General features: G+C 38.0%; 1 pseudogene; it reads right to left on the reverse strand.

Moving 5' to 3' along the window:
* Window positions 1–1,048: 1,048 nt before the first annotated feature.
* On the reverse strand, window positions 1,049–14,164 carry LOC102719926 (annotated as a pseudogene).
* Between the last annotated feature and the right edge of the window lie 3,368 nt (window positions 14,165–17,532).

Below are 17,532 nucleotides of genomic sequence, written 5' to 3' on the forward strand. Positions count from 1 at the left end.
CCCACCTGCAAAGATCATTTTCGGCCGCTTGTGATAATGCTTTTCCTACCAGTGTAAACTAATCCCCACCCCTACCGATGTGTGTACCGGAGAACACGTACCGGTGGTCAATGTGTGCTGATCATAGAAACAGACAATGTGTGCGGATCATAGAAACAGACATTCATGCTGATTACTACAGAGATGCACATTTTCTGTATTCACTAGTAAAAAATGCTCCAAAAAACTTAGCAATTGCAAACAAATAAAAAGCTGAATTCATGATTTATCGTACATTATCTTTATCCGTTTCATTCCCTTGTACAGTATGCTAACTTGATGAGTAGAGATTAAATGTTTATTAATGCTTACAATTTCTTCATATGGCTTGTTCAATGCTAGAGCTCATTATAGACTCTATCTCAAGCCACGTCAACAGAAAAAAAAAACTCCTCATACAAAGAACCGTCTCTCAAGCTGACTCTTCTTAATTACAGATAAATTAATTCCTCGTTCACCTTCCATTCGATCAATGTCTCTGATTAGAGTCAACACACGTGCAAAATAGATTTTCTGGTTGTCTTCTTGTTTTTTTGCCAAAAGTCGATGTTTTGCCGACTCCATGCAAAACAACCAATTTTCTCACTACTATCGTATCTCTCTTCCATGTCAATGAGCAATACAGCGATAGAGACCGCAATAAAAGCTCTTTGTACGTGCCCTAACAATAGAGATAACCATGCAAGTTTTTTTTCAGTTATCAAGTTATCTGTCACTCTAAGAAAATATTATCCACTGTCAGGAACCTCAAACATGGAGTGAGTTACGCGTGAATAAATAGCCAAAATTTGTTTTTTCAACATTAAATTTGGAATGGATTTTAGGATTTTTCACGATAGTTTATTTTTCATCCCTGCCTTTTAGATAACTTTCAATAAGTATAGATAAAAGTTTTATTCATAAATTATTTTTTATTTGCAAATTTACTATTTGATTGATTTTTACATAGAAAAGTCAAACAATCACCCCAAGATAACTTCAATAATTGGTTTGGCCTTATTATTACAAGAGTCTTCTGGAACATGCTTTTGTAAATGGTACAGAGTACATAGTAAATATTGGTCTCCCTTGATTTTGTATTGTAATAAGCATATTTATATTCTCCCTGAAAATTTAAGATGTATCTGCAACGAAGTTTTCAATTACAATGCGAACTGCTATTGGAATCCTTACGGAGTGTGTGTTGTCGTCTAGCCATGTCAAGCTTCCAAATGTGTAGCCACCCTGAACTTTCTGCCTTCCCACAAATGTCACCTTAAAAGTTGCACTCTTACTACCTCCTCTGGTGAATTTGATCACTGAAGGTTCGACAAACATATTAACCCCTGCCGGTGCATCAACCACTGCCTTGTAAGTTGCTTCAGGACCTCCAACATTAGTGACAGTGCGTTGTACCGTGACATAGTCGTTGAGATCTGGCACAGCGATAGATGGTAGGTTGAGCTGGTAGAGCTGCCCCATGTAGGACTTACAATAATCCAATGTTGCTAAGGTGCAGTTGAAGAACTTGGTGTACTCTATTGGGTCTATGTCATATAGTAGGCCAGGATCTACAGCCCTCTCCGGTTCAATGTGCCCACCACCAAAGTCGAAGGGGTCAGCCACTTTCCTTGGCACTGCCTCAGCTTGGATTGGCATGCCAAAACGGTCAACCACGGATGCTGCAACCAACCGAGATATATACCAGTTAGCTTTAGGAGAGAAGCAACAATAAGCTAATGTAGCAACATTTTTGAGGTTGTAGCTCCCACCAGTGGTGACAATGGCAGACTTAATCATGGCCGGCGACCAATCTGGGTGAACTGACTTTAGCAGTGCCACCACTGCTGAGACATGAGGACATGCCATGGATGTCCCAGATTTGAACTCGTACGAGTCACCCACCGCTGCCAGGATGCTGGCTCCCGGGGCAGCCACATCAGGCTGTTGAAACAGCACACATGTAACAGGTTTCGACACGGTTAGAAAGGATGCACGAAATATATATGTTAAAAATGGATATATGTCGGGATATATCAATGTCTCACCTTAAGTATGGCAGGAAACTGGGTGCTTGGTCCTCTCGACGAGAACGCAGCGACCCTCGGCGAAAGCACCCCGCTTCCCACCATGGTCACCGTCTGCGACACCTTCACCTTCGGGTCCCTGGAAATAACAGAGGAGGAAGAAGAAACAAATATATAATAAGGATTTTGCTCCGAGTCGAACCTTGCTAATTGCAGCTTAATTAGTTCAAGCGATCGATGTTATTCGTCTCACCTTGTGCTGGTGGCATAGGTGGCAATTCTGCGTGCGATCTCGTTGTCCACCAATACACAGGTCATTACGCCATTGCAGTTGTCCAGTGCGTCAAGGGTGCTGGCGGTATACTGCGCGAAGATGAGGCCCTTGGCGTCTGCGTTAGCTGTAGGATCGAACAAGATCAAACAAACCTACCAGAGGGGAGGTGAATGGTAGGGAAAAACAAAACCCAAAAATCTTTCGCGGAATAAAGGATTACCTCTGTCGAAGAAATTGACGAAGACTTGCTACCTTAATCACGTCGCTCCTGTGTCGCTGCTACCTTGATCGTGCCGCTCATGTGCCGTCGAGCAGATCATCGAATCGCGCCACTCCTATGACGTCGATCGGATCGTCGGAATCCAAAAAATCACCAGTAGATGAAAGTCGAAAACGTAGATTGAATGATCTTGACTTTATTGCATCAACTGGTATTTACAAAGTGCACCAACAGCACTCCTATCAAAATCGTCGATCTAGAATCAACAACTAAGTCTCACAAAAGCACACCGGGGGCATACCCCTCGGTCTCTATTTATATCGAAAAGTCTATCACCAAATAGGAGTAGGACTCCTTATACTAATATGGCTCATCTCTTAGTTTTCCTAATTAAATCCAACATGCCAAAATCAGGCGTGCTACAGTAGTCCGACTGCTACAGTACCCGCCGCGCTACAGTAATCCGGGTCCGCTACAGTAATCCGATCCGGTTGCTGCAGTGCCGCGCGCTACAGTAACGACGCTGCTACAGTGTCCGAACCTGTAGCAAATTCCTTTTCTTTTCTCATCCAGTTTTGATCCGATTTACTTCCCGATTTTTTCGGCGCTTACACATACAACATGTGAAGCCCGTTACGATTCCATCCCACACGGTGTTGCTCCACCATGTGCCAACTCGTATTCAATATCGTCACCTGGCATCCTCGATCGTCCGGACCTCAGCTCCTCCCTGAGCCTAGTCACGATCCCACCGCCATTGACCGATATTGACTTCAAGTCACCTGCACAACTAGAGACAAACCAACCGTTTCCGAGCACAGATATCGCAACCTGACTCACATTAGTTACACACACTCGCACCAACACCTTAATTGTTTCCAAACCAAATTCAATTTATAAACCAAATGGCAAGCCAATTGTTCATCAGAAAATATTAATCATGCTTATGATCTTACAATCTCCCCCTTGATGAACACATTGGCAAACACTTCAAAATTTGTTTTGTTGTTTTTGTGTAGAAATTCCAAAAAGCATGCAATGCAAAAATCTCTCACTTTTGAAAAGAAAGAAAATCCTTTGAGTATGACAATTATGCACAAATTTTTTTTTGTTACCTTGTTCTCCCCCTTTTGACAATGAATTCATCAATGAAGGTTTTTTATTTTCATTTTTTCTCGGAGAGCTTTGCAATATACCAATAGTAACTCAAGAACTTGTATTGCAATAACAAGGTAGAAAAAGTGACTAGCTAACTAACAAGCATGCACTAAAGTAAAACCATGAACTTGAGATATGGCAATTAAGATCAAGTCAACATTAAGAATTCATGATTTCAAAGAGTTATAATGCAACATCGGTACAAGCACATAGATTGAAAAATAAATATTGTACATATATACCCATTGTATTTATCACTCTTTCTCAAATTAGCTCTAGCACAAAATTACCAAGAGAATTTTTAACCTTTTTACTTGAGCCTTTTTGCTCAATTTTTTTTCTCTCAATTATTCCGGGTACGTCCTTGTCGTCAAGACTGTCCAAGGATTCGGCACCCATTATTTTTGCTCACATCGAATACGTCCTTGTCGTCAAGACTGTCCAAGGATTCGGTATTCATTTTTTTCTCTCATAGATTTTTTTATTCTCTTGAGCAATTTAAAAAGCTATTGAGGAATAACAAATCAATAAAGCATATATATAAGCATTTAAAAAACAACCCATATGCTAGCATCAAAATTGCATATTTACTTAATTCAAGTATAGAATTTAAGTGTCATGCATCATCTCCCTTAAAAGCAATATCAAAAGCTCATGTATAAACCAAAAATGCAGACAAGCTAGATTACTAATCATATTCTCTAACAAGTATTGCAAGCAAGTACTACAATATACTAAAGGCACGAAACAAAGCTCTTCCTTTTTTTGATTTTTTTTTTTTGGTTTTAAAACACACCATGCATTAATTAAAACATGTATGCAAAAACAAAATCAAAAGAGGAAAATGCAACACGGAGCCAAAAACTCCCCCTTAATTGATGCCAAAAGGATGAATAACTCCCAATTCTCCCTGAAGAAAAGCAAATCGAGAAGAATCCAAAGGTTTCGTGAAAATATCAGCCAATTGCAATGTAGTATCAACAAATTTTAATTCCACATCTCCTTTTTCAACATGATCCCTCAAAAAGTGAAAACGAATATCAATGTGCTTAGTGCGTGAGTGTTGAACAGGATTCTTAGCAATATTAATAGCACTTGTATTATCACAAAAGAGAGGAACTTTCTCAAAAGTAAGACCATAATCTCTCAAGGTTGAGATAAGCCACAAAATTTGGGAGCAACAACTAGCAGCAGCAACATATTCAGATTCAGCAGTTGATTGAGCAACATTAGATTGTTTTCGAGAAGACCATACAATCAATGAAGTACCAAGAAAATGACATGTACCACTGGTACTCTTCCTATCAATTCTACAGCCTCCAAAATCCGCATCCGAATAACCACTCAAGCATATAGAAAATGAAGTAGAATACCAAATTCCAAATTCAAGAGTGTGTTGTAAGTACCTCATGATGCGTTTAACCGCTTGGTGATGTGAAGCTCTCGGAGAAGCTTGAAATCGAGCGCACAAACACACAGCAAATTGTATATCCGGTCTTGAAGCAGTAAGATAAAGCAATGATCCTATCATACTCCTGTATTCCTTTTGATTAACCGCTTCACCATCTTCATCAGGATCCAACACAGTAGCAGATCCTATAGGTGTAGTCATCGGCTTACAATTGTCCATCTTGAAACGTCGTAAAAGATCCTTGGTGTATTTTGTTTGATGCACAAACGTACCTTGAGGTGTTTGTTTAATTTGCAATCCCAAAAAATAAGTCAACTCGCCCATCATACTCATTTCAAATTCCCTATGCATCGTTTCAGCAAACTCCACAACCAAAGGGTGAGATGAACAACCAAAGATGATATCATCCACATAAATCTGAACGAACAGTTGATCATCACCATGCTTAAGAACAAAGAGAGTTTTATCAATTTTTCCCATTATAAAACCTTTAGCAAGTAAAAAGTTTTTAAGCCTATCATACCATGCTCTAGGTGCTTGTTTCAAGCCATACAAGGCTTTAGACAAACGAAAAACATGGTTGGGAAAATCAGGATTTTCAAAACCAGGTGGTTGTTTCACATAAACTTTCTCCTGTATATAGCCATTTAGAAAAGCACTTTTAACATCCATTTGAAATAATTTAAAACCTTTTGAAGCAGCAAAAGCCAACAAAAGTCTAATTGCTTCAATTCTAGCAACAGGAGCAAAAGTTTCATCATAATCCAACCCTTCCATTTGAGTAAAGCCCTGAGCCACAAGTCTAGCCTTGTTTCTAACAATTAAACCATCCTGATTTTGTTTATTTTTGAAAACCCATTTAGTTCCAATAATATTATGACCAACAGGAGGTTCAACTAAGTACCAAACTTTATTTCTTTCAAAATTCTCAAGTTCTTCATGCATGGCATTAATCCACGATTCATCAGTTAAGGCATGAGTAACATCTTTGGGCTCAAAACTAGCAACAAAAGCAGAGTTCACATGAAAATCACGAGTGATTACCTTCGACCTTGTAGTACGTTCATCCAAGTTACCTATTAGTTGTTCCGGAGGATGTCGTCGTTGAATATGAAGTGGAGCAGTGGCTTCAGATGAATTTTCATGTTCTGTACCCTGCTCTAACGAACTAGAGGTTTCTGGAGGTCCACCACCATCCGCACCTGAAGCACATGTGGAAGATCCTCCGGGCCTGTTTGACCGCTCTTCTGCCTGCGGTCTGACTGACATTGTGCCACCGGTCTGACCAGCTGACAATTCGTCGTCGTCCTCGTCATCACTTTCCTCCACAAATATATCCTCCCCCTGAACCTGTGATATTGTACCTGAAATTTCGGGTCTAGTACCTGGACTAGCCTCATCAAAAGTGACTTCACAAGTCTCAACAATTTTGTTAGTTTCTAAAACAAGTACACGGTAACCTCGAGAATGGGCAGCATATCCTAACATAAGTCCATCACGAGAGCGTGATTCAAATTTATCTAAAAACCCAGACTTTAACACAAAGCACTTACACCCAAAAACACGTAAATGAGAAATCTTAGGTGTATGTCCAAAACGAAGCTCATAAGAAGTCTTTCTAAGTTTTGATCTCAAGAAAACACGATTGGAAATATAGCATGCAGTATTAACCGCTTCAGCCCAAAATTTCCTAGGTGTACTGTACTCATCAAGCATAGTCCTAGCCATCTCAACCAAAGAACGATTTTTTCTTTCAACCACACCATTTTGTTGAGGAACCCGGGGAGACGAAAATTGATGTTCAAGACCTTTTTCATTGCAAAACCTCTCAAAAGAAGCGTTTTTAAACTCTCCACCATTATCGCTTCGGATGGTTCTTAAAGATCCAGGAAGTTGAATGGCCAACCGAAGATACAAACTTTTAAAGTGTTCAAAAGCCTCATCTTTGGTAACCATAAAGAAAACCCAAGAATAACGAGAGAAATCGTCAACTATAACCAACACATACCACTTTCCTCCAACAGATTGCACTCTAGCCGGACCGACAGTGTCCATGTGTAAGAGCTGTCCTGGTGCATCCGTCATCACAGAAAATGTAGGAGTATGCGAGCATACAACCATTTTAGCATGACGACATGGCGAGCAAACCAAATCAACATCTTTTTTAAGTTTAGGCAAACCACGAATAAGATCTGAACCACTAATCCTAGTTAGATGATCAAAGCCAATATGTCCAAGTCTGCGATGCCAGAACATCACATCTTTAGAAAACTTTGCAACAAGACATATAACTTCAGAAGAAATACTACTTTCAAAATCAGCTTTAAAAACTCTTCCATATCGAGAAATATTAAGCACAACATCTCCAGAAAAATCAAAAATTTTACTTCCACTTTTCTTAAACAGAACATCAAAATTCTCATCCACAATTTGAGAAACGGAGAGCAAATTGTACTTTAGATTTTCAACCAAAGCGACATCATTCAATGTAAATTTGTCACTTACCTTGACAGATCCAGTTGCAGTGATCGTACTAGTAGAAGCATCACCGAAGATGATTGAATCCTTCCTTGATGCCCTCATGAGAGAGGAGAACCAACTTTTATCACCGGTCATATGTCGCGAACAACCGGAGTCCACAATCCACACGTTCTCCTTCCTCGCCAAAAATGCCTATGCATAAGCAGATGCCGAAGTCTCAGTACTGGGGTTAGATAATAAACATTTAGGAATCCAGTACTGAGACACACGACCAGATCTAACAGGAACATAACCAGTAGAAAATTCAATATGTTTTCTTTTAGAAAAATGCTCCCAAGGCTGGTTTAACTGCTTAGGAACCTGCGGTCTGACCAAAGCTTTACCACCGTTCTGACGGGGGTTATAACACCGGTTTGACTGCTGGTACTGCTGCAGTCTAACCGCCTGTCTCGAGGTAAAAGCCAATTTTTGCCATCTTTGTTTTGCAAAAGCAATTTTCCGTTCCTTTTTCTGCTTTCTAGCAAGTCTAAAACAGAAACCAACAATATGGCCATCTTTGCCACAAAAGGAACATGTATACTTATCACGATGAGTTGAAGCACAAGTTGATATAGCAGGTTTAGCATTAACAACCGATGTAGTACTAAAGACAGGTTTGGCATTTACAACAGATTTAGTGTTAAAAGCAGGTTTAGCATTCACAACATGTTTAGCACTCACAACTTTTGATGAAGAAGCACTCAAGGAAGACATGATGCCAGCAGATTTAAATACAGTGGTCTTAGGTTCAGGTTCAGTCAAAATTTCACCATTCTGAACAATACTTAAAACAGTAGGAGGATGTCTAGAAAAGTGAACATGAGGATCAAAACCTAAACCACGATTGTGTGTGCTAACTTTAGATTGATCAAAAATCATGTTGAGGTTCCTTTTTCCATCAGAAAATCTTTGCAAAGAACTTTTTAAATAAGAAACCTCTTGAGTTAAACTAGCACAATTTTTGCAAGAAATCACTTCATCTCTTTTAACAACTTCCTCCATTTGTTTAACACACTCCAAAGCATGTTTAAGTTTCATCTCATTAGCAGGACATGTCAAGCAAGGTTTAGCACTAGATTGCTTGATTCTTTTAGAGCTAATCAAGTTAAACATAGAACTAGCAAACACAACAACTCGACATTTGTTTAAAGCTCTCTTAGCCAAGAACAATTCATCAACCAATCTAGTATTCATTGTAAAGCTAAGAGCAAGACAGGATTCAAGTTTTCTAGATTTCTTGGTTACAGCATCAAGTTTTTTGCAATTATTCTGATTAACTTCTCTTACAGTATTCACTTCAGCAAATAAAACATCACACGATTTGCATTCATCATCATTAGAAGCAAGAGATTTTAATTTACTATTTTCAATATTAAGAGAATCAATAGTAACTTCTTGTTGACTAATTTTTTTCTCAAATTTAGAAATCTTGTAACCAAGTCTAGCAATCACTTCTTGAAAATATTCAACACTAGAAGGACCAGTTACCTCGTTGTCATCGTCAGAATCTTTAAAACTTTTAGCCATGAGACAAACACCAGCAATGTTCATACTCTTGTCTTCTTCTTCATCATCTTCAAACTCAACGTCACTGTTTTCTTGAACAGCTGCAAAAGCTTCATCCAACGCCTTTTGATAATACTTCTTCATCTTCATATTCTTGATTTGTTTCTTATTCTGCTTGGCATCTTTAGATGCATCTTGAGGTTTAGCTTCTTCCTGTTTACCTCTTCCAAGCTTGGGGCACTGAGAACGGATGTGATTCGGTTGACCACATCCAAAGCATCGAATTGGTCCTCCTCTTCTCCTGATCCTGATATTACTCACAGCTCGAGAAATTCTGTTAGCGGCCAAAACCAAGTCCTCCTCACTGATCTCTTCCAGTTGATCATCGGACAAGGCGGTAAAAGCAGCAAAGGCTGCCAAAGAAATAGACTCAGAAGAAGATCCAGATGAGGATATTAAAGCAGTAGATTTCAAATCAGTCCTTTTTGAAAGAATATTCATCTCATATGTTTTCAATTTAGTATAAAGAATATCCAAAGTTAAAGCATTCATATCAACAGACTCTTGAATTGAAGTAACTTTAATATCCCAAACTTTCATATCAAGGCCATTCATAAAGTGACGAGCAATCTCAGATTGAGAATAGTTAACATCATAAGAAGCATCAACAGATCTAAGATCACTCAAGATTTTATTGAAACGAGCCAAATAGTCATCCAAGGATTCTCCAAGTTTCATCTCAAATTTTATGTACTCCTTTTTGAAAACATCCTTTCGCAACTCTTTGATATTTGAAGTTCCAGTATGAAAATCATTTAAAGCTTTCCAAATCTTATTAGCAGTTGCAAGATGCGAAACACGATCAAAATCGGAGCGAGAAATCCCATTCAGAATAATATTGCGCGCTTTGCAATTATTTTCAAATTCTAATTTTAGAGCCGGAGTATCCATGCGTTCAGGAATCTCATAAGGTTGATTAACTTTAAGCCAAATATCATAACCCTGAGATGTAATATAAGATTCCATCTTTTTCTTCCAATAGTCAAAATCAGATCCATTAAATATGTGAGGTTTGTTTGAAAACTTTTCAGCCATGGCAAACAAATCTAAAGATCGGTGAAGATCAAATAGAAAACCTGGCTCTGATACCACTTGTAGGATCGAACAAGATCAAACAAACCTACCAGAGGGGGGTGAATGGTAGGGAAAAACAAAACCCAAAAATCTTTCGCGGAATAAAGGATTACCTCTGTCGAAGAAATTGACGAAGACTTGCTACCTTAATCACGTCGCTCCTGTGTCGCTGCTACCTTGATCGTGCCGCTCATGTGCCGTCGAGCAGATCATCGAATCGCGCCACTCCTATGACGTCGATCGGATCGTCGGAATCCAAAAAATCACCAGTAGATGAAAGTCGAAAACGTAGATTGAATGATCTTGACTTTATTGCATCAACTGGTATTTACAAAGTGCACCAACAGCACTCCTATCAAAATCGTCGATCTAGAATCAACAACTAAGTCTCACAAAAGCACACCGGGGGCATACCCCTCGGTCTCTATTTATATCGAAAAGTCTATCACCAAATAGGAGTAGGACTCCTTATACTAATATGGCTCATCTCTTAGTTTTCCTAATTAAATCCAACATGCCAAAATCAGGCGTGCTACAGTAGTCCGACTGCTACAGTACCCGCCGCGCTACAGTAATCCGGGTCCGCTACGGTAATCCGATCCGGTTGCTGCAGTGCCGCGCGCTACAGTAACGACGCTGCTACAATGTCCGAACCTGTAGCAAATTCCTTTTCTTTTCTCATCCAGTTTTGATCCGATTTACTTCCCGATTTTTTCGGCGCTTACACATACAACATGTGAAGCCCGTTACGATTCCATCCCACACGGTGTTGCTCCACCATGTGCCAACTCGTATTCAATATCGTCACCTGGCATCCTCGATCGTCCGGACCTCAGCTCCTCCCTGAGCCTAGTCACGATCCCACCGCCATTGACCGATATTGACTTCAAGTCACCTGCACAACTAGAGACAAACCAACCGTTTCCGAGCACAGATATCGTAACCTGACTCACATTAGTTACACACACTCGCACCAACACCTTAATTGTTTCCAAACCAAATTCAATTTATAAACCAAATGGCAAGCCAATTATTCATCAGAAAATATTAATCATGCTTATGATCTTACATTAGCGACACGGACAATGGTGGCGCCCAACGACACCACAGGGACCTCCTTATCCAAAGGCGGCGAGCACAGCACGACCTTCGCGGTCACGTTGATCGACTTCAGTGACTCCGCGTTGTCGCAGCTGCATATATACACGTAAGTACTTCAGCACACCTCAAAGCATGGCTAGTGACTAGTACTTGGGTTGGAGTTTATATGATGAACAATTTTATAGTTTTTGTGAAGATACCAGAAAATACCAAAATTTTAGTGTAAAATTTGATACCTTCCTGTACCTAAGTAATTAAGGTGTTAAGAGGTACCAGAATTTATATAGAAAAAAATAATGCCTCCTGTTATCTTCTCAATGACCGTAAAATTTCTCATATAGGATTACCTAAATCCATAGACAAGAGTTTGAAACTTGCCGCTGCTGGCAGTAGCGTTGTAGTAAAGAGATTGCCCCTGCAGCACAGGTAGAATGTATATTACGTTTAAACAATTCACACCAAGCTAGCAGTTCAATAAACTCATCGATCCGACTCCGGCCAGACCTACTAAAATGTACTAGCCAAAAGAGAAAAGGAAATACGTGAACAAGAAAATCTTGGACAAAGAATATACATACTCCTCTTTTTTAGTAGAAGATATGTTGTTCACCTTTAGATGTATCATTTGACCATTTTTATTAAGAAAAAAATTATGTAAGTACCGTCTTTTTATTATTAAATGCATTTTAGGCATGACTTTTTTTTATATTGACACTAATTTTTTCAATAAGATTTATCAACACTAGTTTCTTAAGTAAACATCTATCATCGAACATTATGCTCAAAAGTTAACTGCGTTAACTAATAAAAATGAATGGAATATCAATGGATCATGAATAAGCTTAATTACCACCAATTTCTCGTTGTTCCCTAGCGACAGAAGGGTGGGGAAGGATCGATCAATGGTGGTTGCGGCCACCGTTATGACCCACGGGACAGCATTTGCAATCGTCTGCGGCACAGGGCCATTGTTCCCGCCGGCAAATACCACCGTGATCCCTCTCGCTACAGCGTGCAGAGTACCAGGGATCTCATTAGGCCCTCCAACTGACAGTGAAAGCACGTCGACACCGTCGTTTATGGCATGGTCTATGGCCGCGAGGAGCTGGGCCATACCGCACCACTTCGCATTCGGACCCCAGCATGCCTTGTAGATTGCCAACCGTGCGTGCGGCGCTCCGCCCTGCGCCATGCCGGCGCCGAGGCCGCCTTGGTGGTGGCTCACGTTCCACACCTGGCTGCCGGCAATTGTAGAGGCGGCATGCGTGCCGTGGCCGCTGAGGTCCCTCGGCGACATGTACTCACTCTTGAGCACTTCTTCAGGAACACCGCCAGAGTACCACCGTGCACCGATAATCTTTCTGTTGCAGCTCGCAGCGTTGAATGTTTTACCTGTTTGGCAGACACCCTTCCACCGTGCTGGTACAGGGCTGTATCCTTCGTCGTTGAAGCTTCGTGATTCAGGCCATATACCTGCAAGGTATATATGTTGTCAAAGATTCAATTACCTGGAGCTATTTATTATTTCAGGATTCATTTTCTTCCTCCCTCTTCTTTCCGCTTATCCTTATACTTATAAGCTAAAATTTAAATTTTAAACCTTAAATTTAGAGTTAATTTTTTTATTTCTAAATATGCATGTTTCACCCCCTTGCTAAGTATCTTTCAACAAAATCGGAGAGAGTATCTTTCAAATTTTGGGCCCATGGATGTGCTTTAAGATTAGTTTGCGCATGGCATGTTGTACTATCTACCTCATTGTTTACATTAGCTACATATAAGTTACATTGTAGCCAAATGCAAGTTGCAATATAATTACATTATAATTATACTATAGTCATATTTGATAGATTTTAGTGGAATTTTCTATCTGAAGTTGTATACTTCTCTTGCATAAAAGTTTTTTTTTATGGTTTGAGCTTTCAAACCTGAATCGATGACGCCGATGATAACATCTTCACCATACTTCGCCTTCTTAGAAGACTTGACTGTTCGTAATAGTTGATTCCAAGAAAATCCTAGCTTCGAGTTGTATGCGCTTCGTGGTAAGTATTAGGTTTTACGTAGACAACTCCAGGGGATTCTGTATAGGAAACAAGTCATTATTGTATATATCATACAACTATGCAAGCACCATTATTTTTTAAATTTTAAAATAATTTTAGGGTAAATTTTGATATCTCTTACGCTTTCATAGCAGTGAGCTACCAAGAACTGCCAATTATCACTAACGCATGTTTTTCAAAACTTAAATATACACTATAGAAAGTTTATGCCATTATAGGTTTGGTATTTACCTGAAATCTCCTCTGCTTGGGATTCTGTGAGCATTGCTGCGAATCCTGAGAACCCATGCCTATAGCTATACACGATAGACTTCATGGCTTCATCCTTACTGTTTCATTGGCAAAACCAACAAAATCCTCATTAGCGAGCTGTCTCTCTTTAGCCGACGCTGTTAAACCTAGATTAAATATATCACTAGTAGGTATGGAGTACCTCCCAAGAACAGAAGCAAGTGTGTCATGGTGCGACGCGGTGACCGCCGATGGATCGTCGTGTTTCTTCTCTCCCATATACACAATGTAAAGCTACAATTTCGACGAGAAATGTTTCAAAAGTAAATCGTACTATCACAGCAGTGATTTCGCAAATATACAACAAAATTTTCTGTTTTCAAGGGGGAATAGTTAATTAAGCACGCATCTTACTTCGGTTGACGCATTAGCAGAAAGGTGCAGCAGTTGTACGACCACCAGTAGCAGAGCAGAACAGAAAGTTAATCTGAACTCCATGTTTGATCTAGAGCTTGCTGTGATTTGGTGGCCTTGATCTCTCGTAGGCGTAACAATTTATAGCAGCCACGAATTGATGAACAACAAGCATGAAGCCGTGTTCAACATCACTACGTCATACATGCATGCAAGTTATTCGGTCATATTCTAGAGTTACTTTTCAGACTTTTCTCCATTAGACTATGCTTTCCTTCTTTGGTCTTTTCTTCCTGCATGATCTTCAGGTAGTAACATCTAGCCTCTCTGATTTGCTTAAACTAAACACAAATGAAACGACTTAGCAACGATTAAAAAATAATTTATGAGCAAAATATATAATATATATTCTTAGTGATAAAAAATAAATTATAATAAAATAATATAAAATTAACTTATATTTAAATTTTAATATTTAAATTTTAGCTTATAAACATAAGTACGAGCGAAAAGGTAGAGATATCATCCGTTCTTCCTTTCAATCTTTCTCCTTATTTATTTGTCCACGTGTTTGCTTTTGTTAATAACTACCGGCATCTTTCTTTGTTTACTAGTAAACTGACACGGACTGTTTTGCAGGTTTGGTGAAAGAAAAAGGGACAATTACGTTCTTGTGCTATTCAGATTTGAATACTGATTTTACCTCTCGTTTTTATAGTTTTTATTTTTATCCCTGTTTTTAACCAAACCAACAGTATGTCCCTCCTTTGAATGAAGGAACCTAACGATATTAACTTGGGGGTTAAAAGTACGCTTTTACCCTTTCTCGAAAATTTTATTTTTAGTCTTGTTTTTTTTGTCACTTGCTTTTTTGCCCTCTGTTGTGAATCACAGCAATATATATACAACAATAGGGCAAAAAAGCAAATGAGAAAAAAATATGGCTAAAAATTAAATTCCTGAGAAATTGTGAAAGTGTACTTTAACTGCCAAGTTAACACCGTAGGTCCCTCCATTCAAAAGAAGGGCAAACTATTGGTTCAGTCAAAAAAAAGTAAAAATAAAAACCTAAAAACAAGTGGTAAAATTAATATTAGAATATAAATCAGGGGATTGAACGAAATTGACACGAACGAAGACGACATACAGTATTGATCAAGTTGTAAAACATCAATTTCTTCTTCACCACGCTCGCAGAAGTGGATAAATATAGTCCTGTCTCCGTTTCATAACATAAGACTTTCTAGTGTATCCCTAAATTCATATAAATATCAATGAATCTATATATATATAAACAATATACATTGATTAATAGATGAATCTAAGCATAGCTAAAACGTCTTATATTATGAAACGGAAGGAGTAGTATAATCACGAAGTTTTAGTCAAGATGAACGACTCGATCAACTCAGTTGTTTGTCCATATACATCACTGTTGCAGATCTCACAGAATAAGCTTACGGTGTACTTTCTTCTCGCTCCGTCCTAAATATAACTATTTTTAGAATTTAAATCTTATGTTAAAATAAAAAAATTTCTAGCACCATTTACAGTATTATTTGTTTTATCAATTGCTTTCCATTCAGAATTCCTTTCCATTTTATCCCATTCACTGTCTCATCTTCATCCATTTCTCATTCATTACTTAGATATTATTTTTTTCTTCTCAACCGTAATATCTGTTAAATAACTTAAAAATACTGATAGTTTTGGACAGAGGTAATACAATTCAGCTTTGTAGAATTAGTGGTTCGATGACAGTGATCAATGGAGATGACCTGGTGCTGGAGGTTTGTTAAGTCATTTAGGATTGTCGGCATGTCGGACCAATCAAAAGATTGAACACTAGAATTACCTTCAAATTTAAGATTACATCTAGATGCACGCGTCCATTCACACCACACTTTAAACGGCTACGTTCACAAGGATGTATGTGTGTTTTCTACACGTGCTACTGAATGTTATCCGAGCACGGCGCAACATCAACAAGGTGTGGGGTCATGCATACCCACCAAATGTGCATATATTCATGTATATAGTTATAGAAGTGTGAATTTTTATGTGGTGGTACATGCATAACCATTAATAAGGTGCATACATGTATATTTATAAAAAGGAGAAATTCTACAGTTTACCACGGACATTTTTTCAACAAATACTGACTGCTGTCTTGATGAACCTCCAGCCAAAAAAAAAAAAAACTTGCGAGTCTACGTGTAACCACCTCACAGTCTCGTTTATAGAACACTTATTAGGTACGTAGAGTTATGTTATAATTGTTATTCATTCGACTCTACCTTTTTAAAACTTGTAATGCATATTTGATACCTTCAGTGATATCAAATAAAAATTAAGGTTGTCAGCTAAGAAGTAATCTCATCGATCATCCTTGAAAATGAACAAGCCTTAAAAGTTCACAAATAAAACATTTAAAGTCTCATGAGGTAAATCAAAATTCTCTCAGAATCTTATAATGTTTTCTTTAATATAATCAGGTCTACTTGTTTAGGATATTTATTCTCGTATGATGGTTCACTTATGTCAAGTTATCTCAATGTGAGTTCATATTTAGGTAATGTTACGGTACCTTACACTAGCAGTATAGTAAATTTAAATCTAACTATATATTTTATAATAAGTATATTAAACATTTTATTTCAATCTTTGGTAATATATATTTATATGTTTATCTATTTTAACATGATATATGACAAATAAATTTATCATAATGTAATATATTTTAGTTCCAGTTTAGTGCAATAAAATTTATAGGACACCTACTACTGGTGTAGTATAATAAAATCAGATCCCTTGGAACTAAAGCAATGAATGACTCACAATCATTCGAGGGTATGTTAAGAAAAATCCTCACATTTTATGTAACTTAACATTAGTGAGTAACCACATATTAAAGGGAACATTGTAAATAAATATTGAGCTTCCCATATTACGAGAATATTATAAGTATCCTAGAGAACTTAACTGGTTCACTTGAATCGGAGTAAAAATGAAATTTTATAATTTTTAATGCTGGAATTTTCTCAATGAATAAGTAAAAAAAATTGAGAGCTCATACAATTTTTTTGGGCACCTAAACGATCTCAAATGAAAATACTTTCAACTACAATTTTGATATATAACGTATTACATTCCGAGGTCTTTTAGAAAACTTTCACTCTCATCTTTTTGCTTATGCTAATGCTTAAACCAAACTTTAAATTTTTTACATTAAATTTGGAGTTGATTTTAGAGTTTTTTTCCAACATATTGGTTTAAATCACTATGAACAGATATATAAAAAAATATTTATAAATTGTTTTCATTTGCAAATATGATATTTTGCTTTTTCTATGAAAATACCTCCTTGATATCAGAATGCTTGATCAGATGTGATCGAAATGGTTGATATCAAAACAGTGGCAACAACAAAAATTTATCAGAAAAGTAGAGGC

The sequence above is a fragment of the Oryza brachyantha genome, chromosome 2 (assembly GCF_000231095.2).
Source record: "Oryza brachyantha chromosome 2, ObraRS2, whole genome shotgun sequence".
NCBI classification, from domain to species: Eukaryota; Viridiplantae; Streptophyta; class Magnoliopsida; order Poales; family Poaceae; genus Oryza; species Oryza brachyantha.